The sequence below is a fragment of the Danio rerio genome, chromosome 23, assembly GCF_049306965.1.
Source record: "Danio rerio strain Tuebingen ecotype United States chromosome 23, GRCz12tu, whole genome shotgun sequence".
NCBI classification, from domain to species: domain Eukaryota; kingdom Metazoa; phylum Chordata; class Actinopteri; order Cypriniformes; family Danionidae; genus Danio; species Danio rerio.
In genome coordinates, this window is record NC_133198.1 from 17,146,403 (window position 1) to 17,168,565 (window position 22,163).

The 22,163-nt window shown below is 38.8% G+C and overlaps 1 protein-coding gene across 6 annotated transcripts in view; it reads right to left on the reverse strand.

Annotated features, from left to right (window-relative positions):
- The window catches only part of sulf2b (sulfatase 2b), a 544,759-nt gene that overhangs the window by 400,153 nt on the left and 122,443 nt on the right, over positions 1-22,163 (reverse strand). For 5 of the 6 annotated variants that reach the window (XM_073938025.1, XM_073938054.1, XM_073938035.1 and 2 more), the window contains 2 exons: positions 18,075-18,202; positions 10,537-10,800 (listed from right to left, as the gene is read on the reverse strand). The gene's annotated coding sequence lies outside the window, so the exon portion shown is untranslated. Of the gene's footprint in view, positions 1-10,536; positions 10,801-18,074; positions 18,203-21,028; positions 21,144-22,163 lie in introns of those variants that run through there. The other variant, XM_073938046.1, reaches the window with a different exon arrangement.

Here is a 22,163-nt window from a genome sequence, read left to right on the forward strand (position 1 = left end):
CATGGAACACCAGCGCTCCCTAAACGATAGAATTGGAGGAAAAAAAAATCATGCAGTCTCAGCAAGGTCGAGAAAAGAATGAGTGTGCGCTATTGTTCAAAGAGCTGATTGGTAGTTTTCTTTCTCATGGCGACTCTGCATTAAAGTATGCATGGTGTAATATCCATGTAACCCAATGCAAGAACCTTGGGATAAATAACAATAGAAAGGACGGGTGGAAAATAACTAGATCTTTACATAATTAGACTTGTGGGTTCTCTAAATGGATGATTAAGTTTTACTTGAGGTTTTGACATAGATTCATTAAATAGAGGTCATCGCACAAGAAGAATAGCTTGTATGTTTCAAAACTGAAAACGTCCTTGTTTACTGAAAGAAAAGGTTTTATTGACAACAGGCCCAGAAAGCACATACTTTAATGAAAAGAACACAATGAAAAACCTGCACAAATATGTTTTAATTAAACAACGTGCTAAACCACTTGTAGAAAATACACTCTTACATCTATTTTTCCAGACACTTGCACTAGTTTGCACATTTGCACCAGACATTTTTTTAATCACTCCATATCACATTTCTGAGTGGGCCTTATATTGGTGAGTGGACTTGACAAACCACCTGTAAAAACATAATTCTCTCTCTAAATGCACCAGACACTTTAAATGGACATTAAATCCATCTGACAATGACAAAATAAGGAAAACAATGTTTACTTGTGAATTTAATACAAATCATGTTTACTTGCTTGGTATGGTTACTTGCTTTTTTTAAACTTAAATATATATTTAGCACTGTATTGTCCTGTGTTATGTAAAAAAAAATGAAAGTCTGTCTTAGGTTAGGTGTATATTTTAAGGTGTTGTTTGAAAGTTTTTGACTTTTCTAAAGTATAAAAATCCCTGTGGCAAATGAGAGAGAGCCGTAAGGGCGTGCAAGATGGGTGGCGGGAGAGAGATAATCTCACATAGGAGCCCTGTGAGCTAAAAGAAGGAGAGATGCCAGTGCTGAGGAAGAGTGGATCAGGCCCGGACATTGTTTTACTTTTGCTTACAAAAGTAAAACAAAATGTTTTATTCCCGACGGCCAGGTGACTTTAAGTTTCATTACAGTTATCGCTGCTAAGAATGTCCACTCGGTCGACCAGTCCATTTGTGGAGGTGATCCAGGCGCTCTTGGTCCTTCACCGTGAACAACACCAGGAGCTGGGGGAGATAAGGGCCGAGCAGGAACACTTCCGTGTCCAGGTAGAGGCCCAGCATGTGGACCGCAAGTTTGTCTGGAGCCTGCTGGACAGGGAGATTCGATTCAACATCGGCCACTGCGAAGGGTGATGGGGTATGTGGCAAGTGAGGCAGGGCTGAGAGCCATGAGGACATGCGAGGTGGGTGGCATGAGTAAGATAATCAGGGACACCGAAACGTGTTACCAGCCTCGAGTCTCAAGGAGGAGCCCTGGAAGCTAAAAGGAGGAGAGACACCAGTTCTGAGAAAGAGATAACCAGGCCTGGAGATATTGTTTTACTTTTCATATCAGTTTGACAGCAGACTCTGTGAGGAGCTGCAGTCCGTTTGATTTATTTCGTTATTAACACCTATTAGAAGTTTGGCAGTTCTCTGCCTCCTTTTTCCTGGCAGCCAGGTGGCTGTAAACTTCATTCATTCATTCATTTTCTTTCAGGCTTAGTCCCTTTATTGATCTGGGGTCGCCACAGTGGAATGAACCACCAACTTATACAGTGTATGTTTTACACAGCAGATGCCCTTCCAGCTGCAATCCATCTCTGGGAAACATCCATACACACTCATACACTACAAACAATTTAGTCTACCCAATTCACCTGTGCCGCATGTCTTGTGCACCCGGAGGAAACCCATGCGAACGCGGGGAGAACATGCAAGCTCCACACAGAAACGCCAACTGACCCAGCCGAGGCTCCAGTGACCTTCTTGCTGTGAGGCGACAGCACTACTTACTGCGCCATCGTGTTGCCGTAAACTTCATTACAATGCTATATTTTTGCAGATATTTAAGAAACATGCCAAGTGAACATACTTGTTTATCTGAAAAAACAATGCTGAAGTCAGATATTCTGCTTTGAAAATGTCCATTACATGCTGGAACTTCTATCTTTTTCTTGGTCATTTAACCTGCGCACTGAACCTTTAGCCAATTATATCTGTCATGAAGGCTCTCAAAACATATGCCCGTAACTGAAAAAGCGACCTCCAGTAAACAGTATCGGCCATTGAAATGAGACACAGATTAGGAGTTCTAAATGAGGAGGTTATTAATTAGCAAATAACATAAACATTACAAAAGTAAACATTAGGTGAGCAGATTACATTGTAACTCTGTGTCCTAACAACGCAAGGTGACGAGATTTCCAGTGATAAGCCGTCGAACTGTTTGCACCAGACAAAACATGACAGAAATTAAAATACAGCCATTCAAAAGCACAAAATATATGTTGACTTACTGCACTACAACAAAATGGTAAGTAAAATCTAATTATTACGTATGAAACCTCTTTAACATTATTAAATGTACATGTTGAATCACTGATAATAGTGTTGGCTTGCATTGAGTCACGGTTCTTAAGTTCAATTTTAAACAGTTTTTATTTTTTTATTTTTTTTTTAAAGATCTGAGGTGAACTATCTGCTTTTTAGCTTTCAGTAGTATGGCAATTAATGTTATGTAAAATGCCATTCAAACATAAATTTTTAGCATTTAACACTAAATACAGCACATGAGAGGGACTTGAAGTGATCATTGTCAGTTTTCTGTTATTTAGCTGCAAGAAATAGAAGCCGCTTCTAAAATATAAATCACAGGTGTTAGTCAGAACAAAAACTTCTTTTAGTATGGAAATATTTATTTTATTGGGTGCTGTTGTTTTTATTTAGAACACAATTTAAATCAGCCTCTGTTTGGTGTCGTCAATCTGGCAACCTGCTCTTGCCTGTGTTTTGAACCAGGGATGCAATACATACAGCACCTTTAAGTAAAATGTAAAGTTAGTAGTTCAATATGTTAGAATGTATAGTTTTATAATAGCTCTTATCATAAGTTTTGTGTTATTTATGTAGTACAGTTGTCCAGTTGTACTTTATGTCCACAAATGTAGCAGAATCACATTTTTTTTTTTTTTTTTTTTTTGTGAATATACACAAATTTTACCTATGACTTTCCAGTACCCAGTGATTAAAACTAATGAGAAGACTATTTTGAGTTGTTTAATAAAGGGAGGATATGTTAGGTGGCAACACAGTGGCGCAGTAGGTAGTGCTGTTGCCTCACAGCAAGAAGGTCGCTGGGTCGCCGGTACGATCCTCGGCTCAGTTGGCATTTATGTGTGGAGTTTGCGTTTACGTAGGTTTCTTCAGGGTATTCCGGTTTCCCCCACAGTCCAAAGACATGCGGTACAGGTAAATTGGGTAGGCTAAATTGTCCGTAGTGTATGAGTGTGTGTGTGTGTGTGGATGTTTCCCAGAGATGAGTTGTGGCTGGAAGGGCATCCGCTGCATAAAAATATGCTGGAAAAGTTGGCGGTTCATTCTGCTGTGGCGAACCTGGATTAATAAAGGGACTAACCTGACAAGAAAATGAATGAATGAAAGATCTGTTAGCTCACTGCCATTCTGACCGGTGTTTTGTTTGTGTTGGACCTTGTTCGGGGAAATTACAGATATTTATGTTTTGCATTCCAGTATTTTTTTTAATTGATCCGGCAATTAACTTGAGCATAATGAATACTTGCGTGTGTGTGTGTGCGTGAGAGAATGTGAATGAGTGTAAAGCGAAGGCTGTGTGTGTGTGTGCGCGTGTGTGTGTGTGTGTGTGTGTGTGCGTGCGCGCACATGACGGTGCCATCATGTTAAAGCAGAAGGCACGTTTAACTATTGACCGTCAACAGTATTTTCAGCCAATCATCTTTCTTACTTTTACAATCACTCTCATTGGTCTGTGATTGTTTTGTGCAAAGTGAGCAGCAAAAATAAAATAATGGCATAGGGGCATGCCTAAATAATATTTGTATTTTCACTTTTTTTAACTCAAAGTAAATCTTATAACGAGTTTGATCAAAGAGACCTCAAAAAATTGGAACTTGATCCCCGGATTAGGATAGCAGGAGACAGAAGCAAAGCGATCTCAAATCAGCCAGAAAAACATAACTAAAGAGGTGACTGTGAGCTCTTCTTGAAGATGAGACAGAGTGAGTCATTTAATTATTTTTGTTTCACTCGGAAGTGAACTGATGTCAGAGGTGTTAGTGAACTGAATAGTGATTGTTCATGTAATTTATGTTTGTAGGCACATATTTGATTGTATCCATGATTGGCCCATAACATTATACGGCACAAAATAATAAAAGACCATTCAGAATTTTTTTTTTTTTTTTGCACTATAACCGTTTAATGATGTCATGTTGTGGGAAAACTGAAATTGTGTGGTGGACATTGGTCATGGTAACTTTTTTTTCCCGGTTTTGTTCAGATAATTATTCATTTAAAAACTAAGCACTGGTTTTGACTGTTAAAAAAAAGATAGAATTAACATAGCAGAGTGTAATGCAGTTCAAACTGTATTTTACAAAAATATCATAACCTTTAGTGGAAATTGGAGTTTTAAACTGGTCACAATCTAATCCCGTTTTACACAACTTGATTCATTTATAGCAACTGCTATACTTTGATACAACAGAACTGGAAACTACATGCCATCAAACTGCACTGACTATTACCCATCAGTTGTTTGCCTGGGTAAGAATTTTGCAGCATAAAGAAGTATTTGTGTGCTGGGAAGATGAACACGCCAATGGTGAATTATAGCAGAGTTCAGATAGTCAGTAACACAAAGATGTCTTTCTCTGTCCATTGTCTCTTATAAGTGAGTGACTCAAAATAAGGTCCCTCTTTGGAGAAAGATAAAAGAGGTTTGAAAGAACTGAGAAGCACAATGCTTTTATTTCTTTGTGACATGATCAAAATCTGAAAATTATAGAGAGTTTAGGAGCTGAAATCTTAAAGATTGGTTGAATGCACGCACACAAAGCCAGCTAACAGTGTGTTTTTCCTCTCTCTATTTAGATGAAATTACAGTGACGTCAAGCAAGAACAAACAACTGTGCATCCAAGTTTGTCAGGCAAGCCTTTTAAGTGATAGATATGTTGAACAATTTTGAGGTTTGAATGATCTGTTATGTGTTATGTTTGTTTAAGATAAGGTCAGATATTGTAAGAAGTTATTTTCATTGCTAATTCCTATGCCTTTTTTAAAAAAAAATATTATATACAAATATGCGCTGAAAGTTGTTGAATCAACATACAAGGTTTCATGAAGGTATTCACAAAGGAATTTTTAACAATAAGTAAGCACACCTAAGCAAAAGAAATGTTCACAAAGGAAAACGAAATAAAGTGCTGGCTTCTAATGTTGATGTCAACTTTATTACTTTTCTATAAATATTTGTCTTTTAAAAAATGACTTCATCTTCACTGTTTGTTTTGTGCTTCTATATATTTTTGGTACTGTCCATTTACTTTTATATAATATATATTTATTTTACAAATTATTACAAATGACAAAGTTTAAATCATTGTATCGAAAGCAATTCAACAGCATATCCCGCTGTTTATGATTTGAGCAGTGGAGAGAATGCAATGTTTAGTTTCAACTCGTTCAAAAAAACAAACAAAAAAAAAAAAAACAACAGCACTGAGCTGCTCAGGTACACATTTTAAAAAAGTTACACTAAAATATACAAAGCGACACGGTGGTGCAGTGGGTAGCACAATCGCCTCACAGCAAAAAGGTCACTGGTTCAAGCCTCGGCTGGGTCAGTTGGCATTTCTGTGTGGAGCTTGCTTGTTCTTCCCGTGTTCGTGTGGGTTTCCTCAAGGTGCTCCGGTTTCCCCCACAAGTCCAAAGACATGTTGTATAGGTGAATTGGGTAGGCTAAATTGTCCGTAGTGTGTGTGTGTGAATGAGTGTGTGTTGATGTTTCCCAGTGATGGGTTGCAGCTGGAAGGGCATCCATTGCGTAAAACATATGCTGGATAAGTTGGTGGTTCATTCCGTTGTGGCGCCCCTAGATTAAAAAAGGGACTAAGCCGAAAAGAAAATGAATGAATGAAATACACAACACTTATTAGTTGTACCCAGGATGCACAATGAATCTAACACTGTGCAACCTTTTATTTTGATGCTGTGAAGCAACAGCAGATGCTTAGTCATGTTGTGTTACATATTGCTTGCTACAGATTAGTTCATTACAATAATGACACTTAGCATAGCTAATGTTCTTTTTGAAATGTAGCCAGACTTTTGAACACATCCCGCAGTATATATAATGTTTTGATTATTGTTCAAGGTCCTATTTTTTTACCTGCATGGACGGTCCTGCCAGACTGCCAAGTGAAAAAATAAAAATGTGTGCACAGGAATAGAAAATCTGAATTTTCATTTTAAAGCAAGTATGTGATTCTTATACTAAGTGTCTAATTGCAGAATCAGACAGTTCGTTTAAATCAAATCACTTTGTAAAAGGACTTTGGAAATGGTACAGCTGTTTATGGAATGTTTTCCCTTACTCAGTTTAGTAACATGAAATGCTGACAAGAACAAGATTATATAAGCTCAAGTACCTCAAGGATCATCTTTACAGACATAACAATTATCCTTATTTTGAAATGTGGGAGCCCTTTAAGTTGAATTTAATGGAACACTTCACTTTTTTTGGAAATAGGCTGTCATCTGTTAAATCAACACAGGCTCATTGTAAAAACATACCCTGTATACATTTCTGGAGAGTGTAAATTATGTAGCCAGAGCTAAATATGGCTGCATTTTGTCTCAATGATCACTGAAACCACTGTGAGAATCTTTAACTACAGGCACAGTGTGATGCATGTGCACACGAAGTGGAGTCAAATTTGGCCTCTGAGTCAAATTTTGATACAACACCTAAGCATTGAGAACAGATGACTTTATGTCAAACACAGTGCATAATATAAATAAGGACAGAAGAGAACCCTTTGGCTGGATTCAGTGACTGGCACTCGTCTCCCCTGGTGCTATTTGGGGAGCTGTGAAGATTCTAATGGCTCACTATGTGTGTGCGTGCTGATATTTGCGCTCGTTATAATCATTATAAATATGCAGATCAAACTGAATCTTCCATGAACAACACATGGAAAGCGACACATTGATAAAAACACATAATCATATTGGATTACAAACAATCCAACAAGTTGTTTGGCACGTGTGCATTGCTGCAATTATGTTTACACGTGCTATTTTTCCTGAGGTGATTTAAACCAAAATACACAATGACACTCTATCAAACATGGGTACAATGATAAGGAATATGGTTACTTACTGAGTTATTAATGCAGAGCAATACCACATAAAAAAGACTTTGAAGGGATAAGCAATAGGGATGTGCACAGCGATGCTCCAGTATCTATATATCGATACTCAGAAGCTGTTAATTTGGTTTCAATATATATGTTTAAAGTATCTATATTTTAACTATATTTTAATAACTTCTGCATAGCTAAATGTTTTAGCGCTGTGTACAGGATTGTCAGTAACGGTTTGTATAAAATATGTTACACCAATCAATCTGCAGGGGAACGTGACTAAGTGATCACGTGCCTTTCAGATAACTTATGTACTCAACACACGCAAGTCGCACACATCTGCATTAAGGAAGGACACAATGGCAGAGACGTAACGCAGGGTGTTGTGATGCTGATCAGCTAAAAAAGCACTGCACAAGCAATATTTGTAATAATATTTACATGTAATTATTTTTTTTTAGTTAACATTATTCAAAAAAATACATTAACATTTTAAATAATAATAAGTGGTATCGGCATTATAAAATTTTTTCCGAAAAGTATCGGTATTGTATCGAATTAAAAAATTGTGGTATCACCCATCCCTAATAAGCAATGTGAGGAAAGCTCCGTTATAGTTCACTGGACAAGTTTGAACAAGTTTGACCCACGCATGCACGAGGCAGGCGGTTCTTTACAATTATGTAAGCTATCGGTTTAAATATATCGGCTTATCTTTGATTTGGGACAGATAATGATAACATTAAAAATAGCATTTATTGGCCAATAACGATATGGCGTCATGCATGGATATGGATATCATGCATCCCTAATATTAATAATGTAATATTTTTTCTTCGTTTTTAGAGCTTTTAAATAGGGATGCACTGATCCTGATACTTGGATTGGATATCAGTTTGATACTGCATATTTTTTGCTGGATCAGGTATCGTCCAGCTGGTACTGATCCGAATCCAGACATTCCAAGTCTCCCGGAAGTTCCAGGAGTATCCTGCAAATGCATAGAGACTTCTGGATGCCCGCAAACGAATGATAATCTCCTGGAAATCATGCGTCTCCTGTCCGGTCCTTAAATACGTGCACAACCCTTTCCGTCGAATCCCTCCCAGCTCTTTAGGTAAGTCGGCCGCAACTCAACACCACCACTCTTCAGGTACGACACATGCAACTCACCCCTACCTCTCTTCAGGTATGTCGCGTGCAACTCACTCCAACTGCTTTTCAGGTACATCACAAGCACACGCCCCACCGCTATACAGATACGTCGCACAACACGCCTCCACCGCTCTTCAGATATGCCTCGCACCATCAGAAAAGTGAAAGTAGTCTATTAAATGGGAGTAGACAGTTGTCATGTAGGCCTACTATATCTAAAATGTTCTGAAACCATTCTATAGTTTAATGTGAAGTACAGATGAATATTCAAGTGCTTAAATTCATGTTCAAGTCAGCGCCTGTCAATTATTCTTAATTCATTCACACTTCAAAATGCGTTTTGCGTTCATGACAACACAAAAAACTTTCTTCAAGACTATTTGTTCCTGTTAGTTTAAAAAAAATCAGTGGAAAAATGCATTTAGTCATGAATTAAATGGGTTCATTTTGACCTGCAGCAAGGAGTTCATTACTGTTTTTAAATCATATTGCCCGGTGTCTGTTAGACCAGTAGATTGCATTCTAAACACTGGAGTACAAAGGGTTATAACCTGCTATTTACACATAAAGTAGGACTATCTAAAATTTTAATTTAGAATAGGCTCAATAATACATTGGACAGGTCTTCAACACACTGATCTCTTCTCTTTGTGCTGCTCAGTTTTGAAAATGTCCATAAAATACTGGGGGATGCGAGCTGTGTCTCAGTAATGCATCAAGTGCTTCATTCATGCACCGGCTGCACAGATGCGATGTGCGCCGCTTCATAACGGTATTCTCACAATGAGTTTATGTTTTCTCATACTTTTAGTGCTGTGAATAGCTTGTAAAGCCTGGCTCTTTGTGATAAAATAGTTGATTAAATTAATAAAAGTGAAACTGACGGGCGCAATATGGATTGTCATTAACAGTGAAAATTATTTAGCCTAATAGAGGCTACTTTGAAACTGTGAATATTTCACTGTAATTTTATAAATACTTTATTCAACAGACAAGTTTGTGTTTTAAAAAGGGTCAATAGTGGTAGCCTATTGTAAATTTTAAAGAAAAATCTTAATATTAAAAAAGGAAACACAAGGTGGACCACAACAGATCATTGTCATAATAAATGCTTAAATAATGTAGCCTAGTTTACAGCAAGCATCATGTTTTTAGTTAGATTGTGCCGTCTGTCTTACATAGTAGGCCTATGGGTCTGTTATTTTTACTAAAGAAGATCTATTATTTCAAGAATAATAATAAAACTATATATAACAAGAACTTTAGAAATTATTAAGGTTTAATAAAAAAAATTTAAAAAACGAGAGTTTAGGATAAGGATCAGTATCAGTAAATACTCAGAACTATTGTATCGGATCTGTTCCGAAAAAATGGTATCGGTGCATCCCTACTTTTAAAGAACCCTTCCAAAATGAAGGTATCATAAGGATGAAAGCTTCATTTTTAACAGTGTGCTTTTTCTTTACAATTGCATAAATGCAGATAGTGTTAAGATGGACAGATTAATTAATAAACCATTATCCATAAATGCTAAATAAACTTAACTTTGTCTAGTGTAAATAGGGTCATGACAGATAGAATAAACAAAAAATGGATCAACACATGAAGAATAAAAAAAAATGAGCCTAGAAGAAGTGGAGTATAAACCGCACAGAGGAAGAGCCTTTGGCTTTGCAATAGAGCCAGTCTGGACTCAAGCATCTTCACTGGCGTACACCCACATACACTTCCTGCACAGGCCTCTGTCTCCAGTGGCACAGTTAATACCACCACGCACTGCTGAGGACATCGCATGTGTAGGAAAAACTAATGCAAATGAGGCTGGAAAAAGCCAATGTTTATGATGGATGGAGATTTGACAGTAGGGAGAAGAAAAAGGAAAGAGGGAGAGAGGAAAGAGAAACAATCTGGAGTGATGTGAACTGTGTCAGTGTTTGCAGTGCCATGCTGTTCCCAGCTCAGTTCAGCTTCCCAACTCATGCTGATAAAGATCTGTAAGTGGAGGAGGATGACTGACCTTAAATCAGTGCCTCCAGGGGACCTCAATCAATGCAGACATGACTACCAAGGTTCAGACTGGGTCAGCAGTGGGGGTACAACTGTTTTCTGAAGCGGCCCGGCTGGGATGGGTTCACTGGGTTTATCCATTCCTTAGCACTTGAGACCTTGCTTTGGGTAAACAGACTCTCACTCGCTCTCTCCTGACTGCGTGCAAGTGGACTATGCAGGAAGGGATTTATTCGCCAAGTGCTCTTCACGATGCCTTTGGTCTGTAGTGGCCCTGAACACATCGTGCCACAAAAAAAAAAAAAAAAAAAAAGCATTATGGGTAAGGGCTATTGAAAGGAAGGAGAATTATGCAAAACTCTGAGAAACAAAAAACAGAACGCCAGAGGGAAAAAGGTTGAACAAGTTCATAGTCTTATCTTTTTTCATCAGCTTCACCACAAGAAGCTAAACTCATAGCCTGGAGATCTTAGTTTCAATTCCTGCTACAAATGTCTTGCGCTTTAAATGATGACTGATTTCACTTCTGCTTTTCAAACTGTGGTACAATAGTTTTGCTAAATCTTCACAGTGGTCTGACTCACAAACACAAAAAGCAATAGTGACATTTAAGAGAATTAAAATTCCTTCAACAAAAAAAGACCTGACAGGACAATCAGTCCTTGAAACAATGCTCAATAACAAAAGTTGTATATTTACCAAAGCTGTATAGTTCACCCTGAAAAAAAAATTATGTTATTAAATATTCACCTTCATGTCGTTTTAGCCTCAGTGACCTTCATCCATATTCAGAGCTCATTAAGATATTTTAGATTAAGGCCCCATTTACACTAATATGTTTTAGTTTTAAAACTGCATTTAGAACAAAAAGCATCCATCTAGCATTTCTAAAAAGATCTTTGTCCAAACTACACCACTGAAAACACATATCAATTGACCATACACACACTGCAGCGTATGTGGACGTCTGAGCCAGGGTAGTCAGTGGGTGCTTTGAGCACAGAACCCCCGGTGAGAGCAGCGCACTTTGGACATTTTATCAAGGATCTTCTGCTGGATCTGATTCCACTATTGTACTTAAACATGATATTTAATTAATCTTGTCTCTATCTAACAACTGTTTCGTCTTTTGAATTTATTATTTGTTCTCAGGTAACGTGTTTTGGCTGAGCGCAAAGATAAGTTAATATATTAATCAATGTAACCACGTTCATCGATTCTGCATATTGACTGATTGTGTGCCTTTATTTCCAAAATTGTATAAACTTATTGTATGTTATAATAATAATAATAATAATAATAATAATAATAATACCTTTTATTTATAGTCGCCTTTCAGAGCACTCAAGGACACCTTACAGTATGTCACAGGCACATTATAAAAACAAGACAGAAAGGTAATAAAACATACTATTAATCCAAAAAATCATTAAAAGCAATACTAAACAAAAAAGTTTTAACCTGGGATTTAAAATTGGAGATAGAGTCCACCTGACGAATATCTAACTTCAGGGAACTCCATAACTGTAATGCTATGCAGCTAAAGCCCTGCCACCAAATGTTTTCATCTTAAAATTTGGAACTGACAACAGTTCAGCTGCAGAAGATCTCAGTGAGCGCCGAGGAGTGTACCAGTGAAGAAGATCAGAGACGAAATGGGGTGCAAAGTTGTGAAGAGCTTTGTAAGTGATAAAATAATTCTGTATTGTGCACAATAAAAAAACAGGAAGCCAATGCAAGTGAAAGAGAATTGGAGTTATGTGTTCAGAAGCACGCGAGCGGATGACTACCCTAGCTGCTGAGTTTTGGATGTAATCTCTGTGAAGTTGGTGAAGTGGTTAAGAGGGATACCAGATAGTAGGTAATTGCAATAATCAATCCTTGATGTAACCAAAGCATGTACAAGCACTTTAGCTCTTTGTTGGGATAGTGAAGGGCGAAGTCTTGCAATGTTACGCAAGTGAAAAAAAGCAGATCGTGAAATATTACTAATATGTGTATTAAACGTAAGCATAACATCTAAAATAACCCCAAGACTTTTAACATGAGGTGTAAAATTTACTGTAGAATTATTGATAGATATAGTAAAGGATTGAGCTTTGGATAAAACAGATTTAGAGCCAACCAGAAGGGCTTCAGTTTTACTGGCATTTAACTTTAATATCTCGCATACATTAGGTAAGGGGGCGGGGGGATGAGATGGAGCATTCTTAGTAGACATATAAACCAGCAGAGGGCATCATCAGCGATTCCTATTGAGGCCAGTCGATCCAGTAATATTGAATGAATAATGGTATCGAAAGCAACGGTAATATCCAAAAAAATAAGTCTAGACAAACAGCTAGAATCAGCAGCTAAGAGAAGATCATTAACAACCTTAGTGAGGGCTATTTCTGTGCTGTGTTTGGGGTGGAATCCAGACTGAAAGTGCCCATATATATTATTAGTAAGCAGATGTGAGGGAAGTTGAGCTGCTACTCTTTCCAGTATTTTGGAAACAAAGGGAAGGTTGGCAATTGGCCTAAAATTGTTTAGATCATTGGGATCTGCACCAGTATTTTTAAGTATTGGAGTGATAGAGACTATTTTTAAAGATGAAGCAACGGTAGCAGTAGATAGTGAAGAACAGACAATAGATGTTATGAAGGATGAGAGTGAATTAATACAGGACTTAACTAGAATAGTCAGTAGGGGTTTAAGTGAACAGGTGGAAGTCTTAGATTTCATAATCTCCTTAGTAATAAAATCAACCGTGGGCAGTTCAAAATTAGAAACAGTGTTTACTGACCAATCAACTGGAATATGATCATAATCATTATCATAAGAAGATAAAACAGATGTAAGCAATCCTTGATGAATTTGATCAATCTTGGCACAGAGAAAGTTGGAGTAAGGAACACAGTGAGTTGGGTCAAGTGAAAGAGAGTCATGTGACCTCAACAGTTTACCAACAGTACAGAACAGGATCCTAGAGTTCGAGTGTCCAGTGTTAATAAGAATCGAGTAGTAAACTGATTTTGCTCTTTGTATTGTAGTCTTGTAAGTGGCAAGATGGTCAGAATAACTCTGCTTATGGACTTCATGACCAGATTTTTTTCAGAGTCTTTCCAGGTGACGCCCTAAAGCTTTTTGATGCCGCAGTTCAGGAGTAAACCAGGGAGAGGGGTTGGTATAAGATACGGTCCGAGTTCTCATAGAGGCCACAGTATCCAATATTTGAGACAGGCTATTATTATAAAAGTGCATCAAGTCAGAAGTAGAAGTGGAGATACAATGATTGACAGAATAGTTTATCATTTCATCAAGGATATTATCATCAATGTTCTAGATATTTCGGAAAGAGACAGAGCGTGAAGGTTTTACTCTTCCCAGAGAGAGAGACATAAAAAAGTACAGACTTATGATCTGAAATTAGATGATGAGTTACAGACATATTGTTTGGGGCAACACCAGAACAGCATACAAGATCAAGAATATGCCCCTTGGAATGTGTAGGAAAAGTAACATATTGGATAAGGTCAGCACTGTCCAGGATCAATTTAAAATCATTATAAAGGGCATCGGAGGTGTTATTAAAATGAATATTAAAAACACCAATAAACAAAATATTTGAAGATAGAGTACAAATATAAGTAAAAAAATCAAAAAGCTCACTGAAAAAGATTCATAGCAGATAGTTTTGGTGGTCGATAAATTACAACTAAAATAGTAGTAGTTGAACCTTTAAGTAATGCAACCAAAACTTCAAAGGATGTGGGCTCTACTATCTGTATAAGGCTAATTTTAAAATGGTCAAGGTAAATAGTGCAAGACCACCCCCTTTGCCAGTATTACAGGGCTTACACATATTTATAACCAGGCGGTATGGTTTGATTCAGAATTAAATTGGCTTCAGCCAAGTCTCAGTGAGGCACATAAAATCTGTATTTTTGGTCTTTGATAAGCTCATGTATAATATTATTGAGTGATCGAACGTTAAAAAGCATAAAACAAACAGTTGTCATGTGATCTGATCTAGGCAACGAAGAAAGGAGATTATGGTCAACACACCTCTTGACGACTCTAGACTGTCTTGTATTAGACCAGAAAGACCGAATTATGGCATTACTGTCAGAGCTGATAGATCGAATATTCCGACAAGAGCTGCGGTGTATGTATTTCGGCCTCGGCCGGCGGATGAGGTCCGGATGGCTCAGAAGTGGTAGCACAGGATGTAAGGTTGCAGACCTGAGTTTGTAGAGATCTCCCACCGAATACATCAGACGAGGGGTTATACCAATCACAGCACAGCAGAGAAGGATCCACAGGAACAGGGTGTGCAGCCACATGTTGTAATCCAAAAAAATGTGTAATCTGAGGGTTAGTGAGGATGTGGACATGGGCTGGAGAAGTTAATGGTATGCGGGAAACCAGACAGTGATCACAGCAATCACAGAGTCCAGGATGATCACAGAGTCCACAAAGATCAATGCCCCAGATTCAGAGTTCAGATCAAAAATAAAACATTCCAATAAAATATTAGGGTAAAAAAGTAAACACAGTGAGCAGCGGCACCCAAGACGCGCCAGCGTTTGCCAGCGTTATACTTTTATAATGGCCATTATTAATAATTAAAACTGATATTAAACAAAAAAGACAAGATGAAAGGAGGTATCCTTTTCCCTACTCACTTCCCTAAACCCAACCAACAATTTTCAAAAGGAATCGAGAAAAAGAAAAGCCCTCATCTGATTTTACCTTGTTTTCAGATTTTACCACATTCTTACCCTGTTATTTACTTATTTTTATTTTTTGGCTTTGTCTTACACCCTTTCTGTAACCGTTCTTCACCGGACTCGATCCCTGATGTCGTGGTCAACTCCTCTCTGCATTTCAAGTCCACCGAAGTAGATGGCGAGCTAACGGGGCAAAGTGGTTACAGCCAAAAAGCCGTTCATACAGAGGTAAGTGGTCAGCTGGTGAGCACGAAAAAGAGTGGCATCAAACTGTCCTGTAGCGTATGTTTATGCAGCCATACATACCTCTGGCGACATAATTCACTCTCTTCAGAAATGTATAAAGAGCTACATTTTCAGAAAAAAAATAAATAAATTAATTAAAACTTTATTTTGTAACACAACAGAGGAGCATTTTTAAAATCATGCAGGTTTTCTCCTCTCCCATTAGCTATCGCTAGTTGACCTGCAATGCATTCTGGGATAGTTGCGCTAAGCAAGGTTGCACAAGTCACCTCTTGATGCATCCTTGGCAAAAGTTGCAGAACAAGTACACATCTGTTTCACGAGAACAGAAGCACGCAAGTACAGACAATAACCCACATTGTGAAACAGCCATTCAATATACATTAACTTGTGGAGTCAAGATGTGCAAAATATGGGACCCCCCTACTTCTTCATCACCTTTATATTAGGCTAAAGGAGAATTATATTTTATTAGTTAGAGCCTACAATACGGTCTCCAAATCACTTCTTTTAATTCTTGGAAGGTCAGCCACTGCTGGGAATGAGCATCATGACGTCCACAGTTGTGAATGACATCAACACACCCCATAAAAACCAGACGTTCCCTCTTCCCTACGAGAGCCACTTTTTGTAACAGTTATTTTTTTATTAACAGACTCCACGCTAATGGAAGAGCCTTGTTGTAGCAAAATAGGCCATGTCACAACGTTCCTCTTCTAGGCTCAGAGCAGAGCTAAAGATAAATCCATTAGGATGGAGCAATACTAACAGCGAGAGAGAGAGAGGAGTGAAAGAGATGATGTACACCAATGGAAAAAGAAGAAAAAAACAGCAAGCAACAGAGACAAGCAAAAAAGGGAAGAAACTAGAGTAACTAGACTTCTGTGCCTTTCTGCTATGTCCTTTTCTTCATCCATGGCTGAATTGGATAGAAAAGCAAGGCATTCATCAGTGTTTGCTCCAGCTTGCTTTTGTGCACGGCTATACTTTAGCCCTGACTGACGGCTCTCGCACAAACCTGACTCTCATGCCCAATGGCTGGGAATTGTAGTCCAATGAGCAGGGGATGATGGGGGTCGTGGGCCAAACATGCTTTCCCACCGTGCTGAAAAGAAGTGCTTGACAGATAGGGTGGCACGGTCACCACAACGACCAATCAAGACAAGGTCATTCATTTGACCTCCACCCTGCCCCCCTCCCATCCTGGCTGGTGGTTAGATCACTAAGCTGTTGACTAATTAATGAGCGTGTTTGTAGTCATGCTAGTTAGGATGGCTTTGACGGGAGCTTGCTGCCTTTGTGAAAGGCGATTTTACAGGCCGCTCTTTTGAGATGTGTTTGCGGATGGCTGGCTGAAAAGACACATGCATACATGCAGCGTAAACACAGGCTGTGATGTGTTTATAATAAACCATTAGCTCAGTGCAGAGAAAGGAGGGATGGTGAGCAACATCCAATCAAACTGTGGTGTGGTTTGAATTGAGATGTCTCATTTTTTGGGGAAAAAATATGCTAATTGTGTTAGTTTTGGAAAATGTTTGTTTGTTTTTGACAAGACATTGTGGTTTGAAGCCACATCTTAATTTGGAGTTACTGAAGAGACCTATTTAGGGGATTTGTATTAACTTTACTTTTTTATTCAACAAGTTAACATTAAATCCATCAAAGTGTTAAGGCAACAATTGGGATTTAAAAAAAAATGTTCTTTAAACTTACTTTAAACTCATTAATTCATTTTTTTTGTTAAGTCAGTTTATTCTTACTTTAAGCTGAATTTTTAAAAGTTTATTAAAAATGTTTCACAGCAGAATGGTTTTCAGCAATTTTTGCTCATTAAATCATCATGGTTCCTGAAGGACAGTATATTGATGCGGAAACTTCAGCTTTGTATCACAGGAATAAATTTAATTAAAATGTTTAAATTTAGATCTCCAGTTTTACGCAATTAATGTGTCACACAAGAACTTTTTAAGCATGTTTATTGGTCATTAAAAGGCTCCTTTAATGAATATCCTCTTTTGTAAGCTGTTTGGACAGAACTGTAGCTGCGTCTCAAATGGCATACTGTAGGCTACACTATGCACTCATGCACTATGTACTTATGCACTTACACACTCAACAGCAAAGTATTTGTATGTAGTGTAGTCCCAAATGGAACACTAATGTTTTTTTACTAAGCGGAAATTCAAACCGTTTCCCTGATGTTGTTTGACAGTTGCCAAATGAGTGAAATAAATAACCACATTCACCATCGGGAGGCGCTATAATCACTCATAGGAGAATTTTGCTTTCACCATCCAAAATAAATAAAGTTATCCAACTTGTGCGCTGATAGCTCCCCCCCCTTCCACTACTTGAGCAAAACTTCTTTGTTGAGTGTGTGAAGTGTCCATCATTCCACACTTAATTTTACCAGCTGAATGAGTGCATCATCCAGGTAATTAATGTGCACTTATTATTTTTAGAGTTTTCAGTTTGAACGCACTACTTACACTATTTATACTACAAAATGGCATAGAACAGTGCATAAGTATGCGATTTGGGACGTAGCTTGTGTGTTGATATAGTTTGTCCATCGTTTAATTACCTGACTGTGACGAGCATCCCTTGAAGCTATCAGCGTTGTCCTGGAGAGGAAAGAGGAACACCTGGGCCTTCTCGTTCCAACTAATCAGCACCAGCTGCAACTCATCCAAGACTGGTTACATAAGTCAACTGAAAGAACAAGAAAGGGAGAAGTATGCAGATGAGACAGAGCAGTAACCCTTATTCTCCTTCTTTTTTTTCCCTCCAGACAGCAGTTGGTGACTGATCGGCTTCCCAGATACACCTTTGAGTGGACATATAAGCCCCATCTGCCAGTCCGGAACCAAGCAGTGGATCTCACACGACTTGCAAGACATTGGCTCTTGGAGAAAGACCCAACGCCGAGTCAGGTAGCGAAACGGGTGGTCATCGACAAACTGCTCCAGGCTCTTCCCCGATCCCATCGACGAGCAGTCAGGATGAGAAACCCCACAACCACCCTGGAGCTCATTGAGGCAATTTAACTGACAGATGTAACCCTACATCGGGAAGGAGGGGAGCGAACGCCGCCTTTTCCCCGGAGGGTGGTCCAGGAGCGATGCGCGACAGAGGGCCCTCAATGACCCGTGTGCAGGCCGACAGCTCCCTCTCCACGGAATGAGCCTATTCCAACCACCCCCTCACAAACCTGGCTGGCAGGCTGCATTGTACACAGAGATCTACCCGAAGGAACCTCAAAAGCCAATGTCATGGTCAACGGAAAACCGTACCGGGCCCTACTAGACTCTGGAAGTGCGGTTAGTCTGGTACGTGCACGGACTTTGGCCCCCTCGGGCTGGGTCGAAGACCTTCCTGCGTATCACCTGTGTCAAGTCCCTGCCCGACATGTAACTATTTCAGCCGGCCCTGATACCTGGCGAGATGAGGTGGGGGTGGTGAGAGATCTGCCAGTGCCCGTGCTCCTTGGGAGAGACTGGCCAGGTTGAGAGCGCCTGCAACCTACCAGCCCCAGATGGAGCCGTCACCATAGACAGCCTAATCGAAAAATTCGTCACCAGCTCGTCCTTCTGGCATCAGACAGCGGATGCCAGAGATGGTGAGTCCCCCTCTCATAATACTAACCTGTTTTATGATGTTTTTCAGCAGGTCCCAGGAGGGGGCTCATTTGCTAAGGAACAACAGGGAGACAATAGGTTGAAACCTTGCTGGACCAAAGTCCGAGAGGAAAAAGAATTGGGTGGCCAATATGGTCCAGCGGATACGGGACCGTTTCCACTGGCCAGGAATGGAGGCAGATAGATAAAGCGGTTCTGTCATGCCTACCCCACCTGCCAACAGACCTCGCTAAGCAGCCCTCTGTGATCATCAATCATCATCAAATGACCACGAATGAGTTTTACAAGTTTAAACCGTTTTTAAAAACAGTGCTTTTTTTGTAATGAATTACAGCAATTTTACCGTCTTTACTTTACTACACTACAACCGCTTGTCAGTACAATTATAAAAAAGATGCTTCAATCTCAATTAGTGGACTTTAAATCAGGTTTGTACATTAACAAAACAAATGTCCATACAGCAGTGAATATTAACATTTATACAACAGTTCTGTCTGGTTCTCAAATCTGATTGGCTGATAGCAGTGATATATTTAAGTAATATCAGCACCCGTACAGCATCTTTACCCTTTGTGTATTACTCCGCCCACAAACAGCCAGCAACAAGCAGACACTACAGATCTAAAGTGTCGTTAGAATCTTTAAAAGATGCTTGCTCAGCTGTTTAACTGTCAGCTTATGATTTGAATCCAACGTGGAAGAAAGTAGTTCCTCATACAAAAGAGTTTTTGAGACTCCCCATGTTTGATTTTGTTTTTATATACACAATTATGCCATCAAACTGTTTTATAAACGCAATATCACACTCTTAGCATTGTGATATGAGTTTATATCGGCACTGGTGGGGGCACTAAGGCACTCGACCTGTGGCCTCGTGCCAACACACGCCTCCCACCAGTGCGGATATACAGCCATTTTGCACTGCTACTCGTGTGATATTGCTCATGTATCCTCTCACATGTATCCAGTGTGTGTGTGTGTGTGTGTGTGTGTGTGTGTGTTTGTGAACTTTGTAAAGACATTGTGTGTGAATCATTGCAAAAAAAGCTTGAACTAACACCAAATCAAATACATCAAATAATCACTAGGAAAGCTCTTACTGTAGTATTTCTCACAAACTTAAAATGAGGTCTGCTTCCTTCAACTCTGTCAATAGCTATGTATCCATCCAAAAATGCAAATTAACTTCATGTGCAAAACTGGATTATCGCATAAAAGACGTGCAAATAAAGCAGCGTTTCCATCCAACAAGTCAAAGCGAACAAAATTGTCCCTTCTTGAATAACTGGCCCCGAATATCAACAGTAAAACCAGTTTTGTAGACTGTAGTGAAATTGTCTGCATTTTTTTTTATAGATGCTTTATCTGTATTAAGACTTTGCATTCCTTTCTGCTTTTATGGTCATAGGTCATGTACAAAAATAATCTAAATTATAAATATTGTCCTCACCAATACATTTTTCTCACATTAAAAGTTAAATAGTTTATAGTTAATGAAATCTACTAGTTAAATATATGATTATTCTTAAAACTATGACTGAGAGAGGATATTTTTGTATGCTGTGGGTCAAAAAAAAAAAAAAAACGGCTACAGTTTAAAGCTTGAAAAAGTCTATTTATTCTGTGACCAGCTGTAAACCATGTAAAATCACCTTGCAGCTGGTTTCAACTGGATTTTCCAGCAAGGAAATGTATTTTTATTAGTTGCCATTTAAAATGGAGACAGTCCCTCATATTTTAACACACACACATGCGCACACGCACACACACACACACACACACACACACACACACACACACACACACACACACACACACACACACACACACACACACACACACACACACACACACACACACACACACACACACACACACACATATTCTTCTATACACTCACATGTGGTGTTGTAGTCTGCTGTGTTCATTCTTTCCAGACCTTTAATAATACACTCATCTTCTGTCTCTGACTGGAAAGACTTGGCTGTTCACACTGAGATGTAAGTCCTACAGTCACACACACACATACACACACACACACAGAGTTTTAATGCCTATTTCTGATAAGACACATCTGTCCTGCCAGGCCTTGATCTGTGAGTCAGATTCAGTAATAATGTCGTTTACTGGAAGTCCAGAACAAACTGCCAGAAGATTGACGTCATTACAGTAATTGTGTATACGTCCGTAACTCTGTGTTTCTTCAGGATGCTTTCTGTGAACTCTCTTAAAACACACTTTATTTTGATGTTCCCCTTAACTCATTTGTTGACTATAAGTTACAATGCAACTACATGCCAAATGATTCTCCTTACAGTTTTAGTAGACTGTAAGGTTGGAGTTAGGGTTAGTGTAAGTAGACATGTACTTCCCAAGTCTTATGGTCAGATGAATGTCTGCTGGTGGAGCAATGTCAGAAGATATTAAGCAAACAGCTGACTAATACTGAATATAAAATGTAAATATAAATAATAAATATATGGTTATACATCTATAAATATTAGTGCTGTCAAAATGACTGCGTTTTTTTTTTTTTTTTTTTTTTTTTTGGCCATGGTGTGTTCAACATGCAAAGAAATATGGATAAGACCAAGAAAGCACTTTTTGGCAAGTTTCAGTATAAAATAATTAATGTCGCATCACCAGGCTCTCCAGAGTTTTATGCAATTTTGGGTGTTTCATTTTTAACTTTCGACTTCTGTTTTAATAGAATTTGATACTGCATGGCGAATGGAAAGAAAAACTTCTGCATTTTGTGACTCGGTGGTCCTTTAAGGTAATCAAAAATCGCTGCTTACATGGTAGACTCTTAATAAGAGTATTATCTTAATTATTTTAAAATCAGATAATTGGTGTCTTATGTAAATGTACTCAGAACGAAGGGAAGGGAGTCCCTGAAGGGAGTTGCTCCGGCTGCCCTGTCCTGCGTGCATAGTGTGTGTCTGTGTCAGGCTTGTGCACAGAGCACAAACCCTTACAGGGGCAGATGCTCAACGTGATTGAAAAGTGAAGAGCAAGGGGCTCTTGAGAGGGGC